Raw genomic sequence first — 11774 nt, 5'->3', positions numbered from 1 at the left:
CTGTTTTGACTTTCTTATTAGTGAGGTGAAACAGGGTATCATGTTTTCCACAATGAATCGTGATAAAGATTTTGATGAAGGAAGTTCACAATAAGGCTTGATTTTTCATCCAAGAACATTATGAAACTAAAGTGGAGCAAGAGGACAAAATCACAATTCTAATGCCACCAACGATGCGAGAATCGGAGCTTCCTAGCTCAAGATATGATAGATTGAAGAAAAAGTGCAGAAATTAGGGTTTCAACTTAAAAACATAAAATCAAAAAGTGCATAACACATAAATATGAAAGTGACACCTTCATTTGTCACTTTATAACTTTTTGGCACTATTCACTATAGAGGAGCCCAAATACAAGCCATATTGCCTAGACGCCGACCTGAGTGACCTATGCGGATGGAGATCCTACACTAGTGCGTACTCACTGACCGACCACTCGACGAGGTGAGTTGACCTTCCATTGACTCCATTTGAATTTTTCATGCTTTCAAATTTTTTAGGAATGATGATGTTATTCCCTACTCCAGGCCCGAGCCGCCTCTTCGGACACCTAGGGGTCCTAGGGCTCACTGGTTCTCCTAGGGTGGCCTAGTCCATATGAGGCCCATTGTCCCAGTAGGGCACCTTGGTCTACTCAGGGCACCTTGGTCCCTGTTCAGGGCGTCCAACGGTGACACAGGACTAGGCGATAAATGTTAGAACTGATAGAATGATTGCATTGATTAGATGATGATTGATTGATTACTGATGATAGATTGCTTTGCGTTTTGCAGACACTACCATACATCCATGAGCATACCATCGGTCTCACCTTTCAAAGCCTTCGGGAGAAGATCCCAAGGTTGACAAGGGGAGAGAGCGATTTTCCACATGCAGTGGGCTTGTGGGATGCAATGACCATCCTAGCCATCTGATTCCATTCTGCGATGCTGATGGCATTGATGGAGAGGTGGGATGCAGACACCTCGATGTTCTCACTACCTGTGGGGGAGATGACAGTCACCCTTGAGGATGTATACCGCATACTATGCCTTCCCATTAGAGGAGAGACTATGAGATACCGATCTGACCAGACAGAGGAGGATTACAAGAGAGAGCAGGTATATGCTATGGGGAGAGTGATACGCAGCAAGATGAGGGGCCGTATCATGGTCAACTAGCTCCTACACCCTACCGGTGAGGTTCCATTAGTGAGTTGACTCATGATTGCGACCCTTGCACTAGCTGTGTGCCCTAATGGGCGCAACACACAAATGCATGGAGGACTCATCTACACTATTTGACCGATGGAGAGACATAGGAGAGTATACTCTTGGGGTCAAAGCATGCTCTCTCATCTCTATCATGACCTTGGGGAGTATGTGTTTGGATAGGGATGCAACCTGATGACATGCACGCTACGAAAGGTGTGGATGTTTGAGCATATTACCTGCACTAGGCCCGGTGGAGCCCCCATAGAGCTAGTCCTAGAGCGACATAGGGTATATGCTTATCCTCTTACCCACGAGTGGAGATTCGGCGATCTCCTGTATTAGAGGTTGAGCTTAGATAGACTAACAGTGGGCGGGTTCATATGGAGACCCTACCTTAGGATGTACATGTGGGCAGGGATAAGCAGGCAAATGTTCAAAATGGAGAGGAACCGTCTACTAGAGGGACAATACAACCACATAGTCGTTCCCTTCTACTTCGACCGAGTTTGGCGATATTTTGGGTTTGACCAGTGTGTTCCTACTAATGTGCCTGTGTACATCCGACACTCATGCTTGATGTCAAGGCTAGGAGCCATTCCTAGGCCTACCAGTGATGAGATCGACATCACAGATTTAGATGAGTCAAATCAGGACATAGCGACAAATTATAGAGATAATTCAGGCATGCATCAACGATACATCACATGGTGGGGGAGGACATACCCTGGAGCCATTTTCCCAGTAGACTTCCCTAGAGGGAACCCCAAACCATGGAGACAATCAGATGACAAAGAGGGATCTGATACATCTAAGGAGGGCTCAGATGATCAGGTTGATGACACAAAGGAGCAGGAGGCAGGCAAAGATGGAGACGATCCTGATACCGAAGAGGGAGATTAGGATGGAGATGATGAGGAGGATGGAGAGGAGGAGGAGGATGAGGAGGAGGATGATAAGGAGGAGGATGAGGATAAGGAGGAGCATGAGGATGAGGATAAGGAGGATAATAAGGATAAGGACAAGGACAAGGACGAGTCAGATGCAGTTCCTCATCATTCCGAGGAGGATACCATAGCCCTAGATCCACCAAGTCTCCCACTGCAGGTGAAGAAGGACCCTATATGGAGTCCTGATCCTAGTCCACATCGGCCCACACCTACTATACAAAGACAGTACAAGCGTAGAGAGCCTAGCGGGTCCCAGTCTTAGGCGGTTACTATCCACGATCCCTACTAGCGCGAGGGAGATCCAGGTAAGGTGTCCTGTTATTGATTTACTTATGTGTCATACTTGCTTAGATTTGATGATATAAAATATTACTAACAAAAAATTTCTCTCTATCTTGCAGCTACTATCCTGGAGTGACATTCTCTGATTTAGAATGCAGTGATAGACCTTATTGTGACTGCACACATTCCTAGTTCCTCACAGATATCGCACAGATCCCAAAGGAGTGCAGGATGACATGAGGACCTTTTCTCTCTTATTCAGACGAAGGTGGAGGTCCTAAGAGAGAGATTACGATAGACAAAGCATGACTTAGCAGCGTCATAGACAGAGGCAGCCACATACTGAGGGATCGTGATGGAGAGGGATTGCAGGAGCTCCTCACGGATTCACTCACAGTCCGTATCACGATACACCCCCATGGCTAGATCAGGAGGGGGTATCTAGCCACCATCCTCCAGCTACTAGTCCTAGGGATAGGAGATAATTTGATGTATATATATGGATATGTTATTTTAATGCTTTAAACAATGTATGCATTTCTTAGATTAGAAGTAACATATTGAGTAATGAACATGTATATCTGATTTTAATTTCCATGTGATTGATTTCTCAATGCTTCATGATTAATTTGATACATGTGTGACTAATTAAATAACTAAGTATTTAATCAAATGCTACTTTGATGATGTAAAATAAGAATGTATTAAGCCTGAGAACTATATAACAAATGTAATTTAATTAGCTTTAATTAAACACAACATGATATAATTCTACTCAACACATAAGAAATTGTATAACATGCTAGCACATATGAAATGTAAATCAATTACAATTTACATAAAAGAATCCAAGACAAATAATAAAGTAATGAAATATTCTTGTCAAGAATGAAGTAATGTAGACCGAACAATATAACATCATTCCATCTTACATACTTTAATGAAGACATGCTAGTGTATTACCCAATTTTGAAGAAAGGGATATAGAGGGAGAGAAGAAATAAGACTAGTGTTGGTTCCCAAAACCACAAATTAGAAATCAAAGAGTTTTACCACTTCTCTTGATGACTTCCGAATCAATCCTGGCCAACAAATGGGAATGATCGACAGATCAAATTCCCCCGCACTTTAGGCTTCGCTAAACCAAGGCGGGCGAACCTATACCTGAAACCTAAAATTGCAAGTTAAAGACTTTTCTATAGCAAATTTAAGAAGTTTGGTGACTTCAAGATGGCAATTGTTCTTGAACTCAATCTTATTATTTGAAAACTATAACTGCTTGCTTGTAAATGAATGTTTATAAAGTAGTGATTGTATGAATTAGAAATATGATTCCTCAATGAATCTTGCTTTGGAAATACTTGATTCAAATATATAAAATCAATAAAAGACCAGTGCCTTGATTCCTTACTGGTTTCATATCATTTCAAATAAAAAATCCTACCTTAACCTTCTAGACAGTTTTAACAACTTGTTAATGAAACAAGACCATCATCTCAAAGGCTACCTTATGAATTGCAATTAAAATGTGATATCCAGTTAGTCTTACTGAATTTAACTTTTCTTTGAAAGACCAATAAGACAATTTGAAGTTTGCCAACCAATCCTTCAAATTGATAATCAAACTGAAAAATCAATCTTAATCACAACAACATAAGATTGCACAATGAAACAACTATGTAAATAGATTTATCTAAGGAACTGATCAATCCACTGAAAAGATAGATGCCATCATGAATGAAAAACACTTGAATCTTTATATTGAAAATAAAATACTTAAACCAGTTGATTTCGGTGCATATCCTCCATCAACTTGGTACTTCCAAACAACGAGTTCATAAGAAAATGCATAGAGATTTGTCTTGATATGAAACCATAAAAACTATAAAAAAACTTTCGATATCTGTCTTTTTTTTTAAAATCCTCTCTATATAGATGAGGATTCACTTTAAAAGTGAAAGGGCATACCCTTTCATTAAAACAAAAACTAACTAGAAACTAACCTAACAAACTAAAACTATAAAATAAAAAGTCACATCTTTGAACATCTTTTGATATCTATGGCTGGTCTCCAAGCATCTGATCACACTTCTGAATGTGTTTCAAATATCCCTCTAATTTGCAAGTATCTGCATCGTAGATAATATCTCTGACCACAATCTCCAGAGTGACAAAGTTTTTCATCTACTCGATTGTCTCTGTCATGTCAATTCCATCACACCAGGCAATGTTGAGGGAAGCACTCAGAAGACTTTGGTACTCTACAATTCATTTATCCTTATCCTTAATCTGTCCATTCTGATCTTCAATTTCTGGAAAACCATGCTATACTATTTCCTTACATTCATTAAATTCATTTTGCAATTCTATGTCAAAGTCTTCATGTTTTTTCAACAACTTTTGTATCACTTTAATAACTTCAACATCTATATTAGCCATTGTCTTATCATGCAACAGATTTCCTAGTCTGTTATAAATCTGGTTGTGAGATATTGCATTATCCATATTCTTTTGATAAACAACCCAGATCTTCGAGGAAACCCTGCAATTTTTCAAATCTCTTAGTCAATAAAATAGAGGTTGTGTCAGCCCTCACACTTTGCATTTGCCTTTTCAACTTTTATTTTCCAGTTGCACTTCCTCACATTTCTTTTTCCATTGAGACCCATCATGGATTTATGGCATAGGCTATCCTCCTCTTTTTAGCAATTCTTCATATAATCCCTTGTACTGATCTCTTTCTTTGATTACTTTTACCAATTTGCTTTATTAAATTTTTAAATATAAATACCCATGTCAGCAGTAACAATGGGATCCACTTCACCAACTTTAAATTTCATCATGTGACCAAAATATTTATCCACATCAATGATTTTAGGCCTCTTATTTGGAGGGTAAAGAGCCCATAAAAGAAAAGCCTCTTCATTTTGGTCAAATCTAGAGCCAATATACACATTATTTACTCCCTAGATATCCAATTTAAAATCCTTATTCTCAGAATGTAATATGCTATCAAAAATAAATGATGCATTCATATCCCATCCTGGAAAGATGATGATGCCTGACTCACCAAGAAGTTGTCTTCCCCTTTGAGGAGTTATAGTGGTCAATTCTACACTGATTTCTTCCTTTAGTTTCCCCAACAATTCTAATTCCTTTTCAGGGGTTATATTTGGGGTAGAGTCTCTCAATTTTTTACCTTTAAAATTATATAAAAAGGATTTAAACTCCTTTGACTTAATAAAAACATCATCAGACACAAAGGCATAATACTCATCGTATCTAGCATCATTATGAATGTTTAACCTGGCAACAATTTTCTCTTGTAAATCAGGCTCTTCTAGTGTGTCTGGTGCTTGATGCCTAAATATTATCTCAACCTCTTTTGACTCACCTTCACTCTCTTCTTCTTCAGTTTCAATTTCTTGCAATCTCTTTTTTTTTTCTTCCAATTTATTGTTTAATTCATCAATGGCCATCTGGACCTCTTCCTCCTCCATGTTTTTAAACATATCCTCTGCTTTCAAGTAAACATGAAGATAATCTCCTAGATTTTGAATTTTCTTGCAATTATGAATATATCCTTCAAGGTCATAATTGACCCTAGCAGTGCATTTGAACAAATTGTACTCTTCAATCAATTTCCTATCAATGGCTTCATAAGCCTTTGTTGACACAATTGTAAAATCCCCAAAACTAAGAGTCCCTGATAGGAAAGTCTACTTACACATATCTCCATAATGTTTGGCATTCGAAACACTTAACTATCTCACAATCTCCAGATAATCAATTCTGTTTGGTACAAATTTTGGCAACACATATGGGGTTCCTTCAAAACCATAAATCCTGAAGCAAGTAAAATCCTTGTGAACAAACCAATCACCCCAATTGTGATTGACAATACCTCTCTCATAAAAAACAACAAGTCTCGGAAATCTTTTAAGTTTAGTGGAAATAGATCCTTCACATGGGACACCATACATCTGGTATAATGGCTTTACTATTAGCTCTTCAAACTTAATGCAGTTTGATTTCACATATCATGAGTCCCAAACTGATGTCCACATATGCACTGGTTGTTCTTTACCTTCTTTGTCCACTGCATTAAATTTTAAACTCATTGGCCACATACCCCAAAATCTTCCATAAAATCAAATCAAATGCATTAACAATGAGTAAAACTTGAAAGTGGGCTCCCTATTATCTCTGAGGTTCAAGAAACCTTCATGTAATTTTTCTACAAGATAAGTTGCATAATCAAAGGGTCTCGGCTCATACATTTGTACATTTGCTGCTAACACCAGCGGCCCAATATTAGCTACATCAGAGACCTCTATACCTCCAACCTATGTGCATGACATATAGGTTTATTGTAAGTAGTGTCTGAAAATATCCATGTTGAATGGGGGACCATCCTCTTCGGTTAGAATGCCCTTCTCAACCCTGTGGAAGGCTAAGTTCCACCCTTTATAAGTAGTATCCATTTTAATAAATTCCTCCTATAGTTCTTCAAATGACAGGGGTACATCAGGGTTATGGTCTAAGATAAAAACTTCATCTATGGTGCCATGACTAAATCTAATAAACACCTCACCATTTGGAAACTAAATGCATCTCTTCACAAAATTATAGTTTTTGACCAAGACTTCCATCAGTCTGATATTTACGAAAACATTTGGAACAACCAGTTTACCTAAGTTGGTTATCCACGAGTTACAAATTGGTACTTCTCTGTCCTTTTTCAGAAAATGAAATAGGATGAGTTCATAACCTCTCACCTTTGTCCACACGTCTCCAACCCCTTTATACCTGTCTTCAAGCTGGTCTTTTCTAGGCAAATGTTATTTCAACTTCCTTGATTTTGGACCTGGAGACTGCAATTGATCAATAATATCTAGATTTAGCTTCCGTGCAAGAGGGACTTCCTTTGTTTTGGATTTTTTAGACATGGATTCAGAGACCTTAGAACTCCTCTTTCTTCCTGATAAACTCGAAGCCTCCATGATGCGTGAATAACTATGAGCAACAATTCTCACCTTGTGTGTTTTTTACTAAGACACAACCTGCATTTGGTTCTTAATTTTCCTTGTGTGAGCCATCAATCTACTCAATTGCAAGCATTAAATACGTGATGCTTTGGTTTCAGTTTTGAATTGCATCTGTAATGACTCATTGATATATGCTTTCTTGATGAATTGATCCCTTGGCACCATCGGCAATATTTCATTCCTTAATTCACTTTGTTTTTTATCGACGTGTGTCTTCCCGATGCCTCCATCGGATATCCGCATAACCTTGAACAACCTCTGTCGATAGTTACTTTTTCCCCGATGAACCTCCTACTTTACTATTTCCATCGGGCATCCAGATATCTTGAAATGATACATCCCGATCTCTTTAAGTTATGTCGATGACTAATGTTTCTCTTCCTATCAGGATAACTTTAGTAATTACTCAATCGATGATACTTTAGTAATTACTCAGTCGATGTATATCCTCCCGATGTGTCTATCATCGGGATAACTCCTATCCCCTTTTAACTATAGTTAATCACTTCCCGATAACCTTTGAATTTTCTAGGGTGCTTTCTTTGGGGTAGGATACACCAATGGTTTGATATGCTTATAAAATATGCTCCCCTTAATGAAAAACACATGTTTATGATTTTTTACATATAAACAAAACAAAACCTCACACAAGCTCAACCTCTAAGATATCACATAGATCTTTCCTCTTTGGATAAATTTGTGAAAGTGAAAGCCTTATCTTTACTCAGTGCCACCCCCTAATTGCTCGACTGATGGTTGACTTTCTAGAGACAGATCACATATGGATGGGAATTGATGTTGTAGGATTACTCCTGCACATAAAATTTCAGCAGTAACTATTCTTATGATAAAAATACTTGTTTAAAACATAAGCAAATACTATCTCAATAGCATAAATAATTCAAAAAATTATGTGCCAATAGTGGCTCTTTCTGGGGACGTATGTTTCTTTATGAACATAGCGAGATCCTAGTTAGCTCTGGAAAGCATACCAACTATCTACTAAAAACTACAAAGATAAAAAAAATAGGAAACAAAAAACAAAACAGCCCTAATTAATATGTACAAAGAACTATTCCTTGTTTCACTTATTAGAAAAAATGCTTGAGATATTTCCCATGGGCAGGGAATTTCTGAATCTCCCCATTAGTATTCTGTAAAATGTATGAATTTTCTCCTCCTTTTTCCACAATGGCATAAGGGCCTAGCCAAAGTGCTTCAAACTTTCCATGTTTCCCTTTGTCTTGATCCTTAGCATTCCACTTTAATACCCAATCTCCCTCTCTAAAAGTTATATCAGGTGCCTTCTTATCATGCAATAATTTGATCTGCTGCTGCTTTCTGATGTTCTGCTTCTGAGCTTCTCTTCTATACTCATCCAATTCTGCTAACTGATCCAGCCTATCCTCCATGAAATTTACATCCTCTAACTACTCTTGCGTCATAAATTTATATATCAGGAGCAGATTGTTCAGAGGCAATTTTATCTATAGCAGCTATCCTTTCAGGATCAATTCTAACACCTTCCTTTGATACAATACATCCTAACAATTTTCCTTCTGTCACTCCAAAATGACACTTTTTTGGGATAAGAGAAACACCATATTCTAGTACCCTTATGAAGATCTTCTCTAAACCATTGTAATTCTCTTCTTCTTTCTTTCAATAAGTTGTCAAGTCATCTTGATAAACACATAGGATGTAATCAATCAAACCTTCAAATTTCACATCCATAGCTCTCTGGAAAGTAGCTCCTGCATTCTAGCGAGTCTGAAAGGCATTCTAGCATAGACATATGTCCCCAAGGTGTTGTAAAGGCAGTTTTGTATTGCTCTATTTCCTTGACCCTCACTTGATTATACCTTGAGAATCCATCCATCATGGAGAGAAATTCATTTCCTATAACTTTCTGTAACAAAGCTTCCATGTTAGGCAAAGCATAATTGTCCTTTAATGAAGATACATTCAGATTCCTAAAATCCACACAAAGTCTTATATCATCATTCTTCTTTCTAACAGGTACCAAGTTGGACACCCACGTTGAGTGTCTGATTGGTTTTATAATCCCCACATTCCTCATTTTCATGAATTCTTCCTTCATCTTTGGAGCTAGTGTTGGATTTATGGGCCTTTGTCTTTGTCTAAAAGGTTTCACATATGGCTTTTGAGGAATTTCATGTTGAAAGAGATCTTCTCTATATGTTTTAAGGTCATCATATGACCATGCAAAAACATGTCTGTTTTTTCTTAATAAATTTATCAAGATCGTTCTGATTTTTGGGGTAAGTCTTTTCCCAATAAACACCTCTCTAGGATTGTGTTCACTTCCAAGATTGATCTTCTCAACATCCTCCTGTGTTACAGGGCTAGATTTCAGATCAACTCTATCCTGATTATCAAAAATTCTTTCCAATGCCACCAACCCTTTTGGAATCTTATTTGATTTTAGTTGCAAAATCTCTTTCCCAAACAAAGTGTCTTTACCATTTTGATTTTCTACATAGGCAGTCAAATCAATTTGTTGACCCTCATATTGATCCACATATGAGAATTTTCAATAAATCATGATCATCATCATAAACTTGCCAGTTTTTATGTTATTTGGTACTACTGGCCTCGTTTTGATTTCCACTTGAGTTATTTCATCAAAAGGGATGTCATTGTGCCTGATTGTGAGGTTAGCCATGAAATCTGCTAAGAATTTCTTTGATCTTTATGTCCAATTTATCACAAAAGCATCAAAAAATTCTATGGAATTCCAAATTTCATTCATGTAACATGTCAATTTTGAATTCTTAGTGGCAAATTTATTTTTAACTTGAGATATAATTAGCTCCAAATCACCAAAAAGTGTCAGCATTTTTATCCCATGCGCGTTTGGAATTCTGAGTCCTAATAAGAGAGCTTCATACTCCACTATGTTATTTGTGCATTCAAATGCTAAAAGGAATGAGTATTTAAAAGAATTTTCGTTAGGAGATATAAACACAACTCCAACCCCATTTCTATCTTTGTTACATGCCCCATCAAAATATATTTGCCATATCATGTTTTTATTTTCTTTAGCATGTATTTCAATTTGTTATGTATTTGACATGGTAGGTTTAACTATACTTATGTGAAAATTATCCATGTTCCTATGAAAAAAACATGTCATCTGAGCTAGGTCCACATCCTCCATGATGTATGATGACCTAGGTTCTCTATCAATCCTAACCTCTATGCCATTTACTAGGATGGTTGCATATGATAAATCCAATTGCACATGTCCACCCACCAAATTAGACCATTGTTTGGATAAAAGCATCCCATAACTTGGAGGCACCTCCACCACTGTGATATCAGTTTTGTAAGATGCATCAGGGCACGCTAGAAATTTGAATTCCACATCTTTCATGATTCCCACCACAGGTACCGATCTATTGTCCATAGCATAACATTGCTCGTATGGGGTGTCAACATTCATTCCCAATTCCTTCATAACATCAAACAACATAATATTTATTGTTGCCCGTAAATAAATGATGCAATTCTTGACAAGCTTGTTATTAATCAACAATGTTAGATAAAATGGGTCCATCTAGTTTAGATTCTTAACCAAAGAAGTACCTAGATAAACCACTGGTGGATTCTCAGCAATTTATCATTGCTTAGGGTTCTCTTGACTGATTTTACCCACATTAGATATTATTTTTACTATTTCATCTCTATAATTAGGGAATTTCATAATCTCAAGTAAAGGGAGGGAAATTTTCACCTGAGACAGAGCTTGGGACATAAAAGAATTACAACTTGAAACTTGCTTACCGGTTGTCTTCTTATCAACAAGTTTTGTTAGCTTTGGAAGTTCTACCTATTCATTTTGTTTTGATATCCTCTCATTCCCCTTTTATAGATTGTCATCTTTATTATCACTCTGCTTTGGTATTTTTGCAAACATCCCTGCTGGATTTCCTTGATCTTCATTTATTGTTCGGGTTCTCAATTGATAATTACTCTTAGCCTGTGCTACTGCTACTATTGTATAAGCCTTCTTCTCTTCATCTATTAGGAAAAAAATTCTCAGCAAGGGTGGTTCCTCTTCATCTGATAATACTTGTTGCATACTGCTATTTTGATTTATCCTTCTCAGACATACATTTGGTACATATTTTTCTTCTGATGAACTATAATCATCTCTGCCCCAAAATGGCTTAGAGGAAAGCACATTTTTCATGGGTCGCTGATCTTCATCTTGGCTTTCATCTTCTAATAAACTTTGAGCAATCACACACGGTTCAGGTGCATGAGGCAACCTACAAATTTC

The sequence above is a fragment of the Cryptomeria japonica genome, chromosome 11 (assembly GCF_030272615.1).
Source record: "Cryptomeria japonica chromosome 11, Sugi_1.0, whole genome shotgun sequence".
Taxonomy (NCBI): Eukaryota; Viridiplantae; Streptophyta; class Pinopsida; order Cupressales; family Cupressaceae; genus Cryptomeria; species Cryptomeria japonica.
This window is presented reverse-complemented; position numbering follows the sequence as displayed.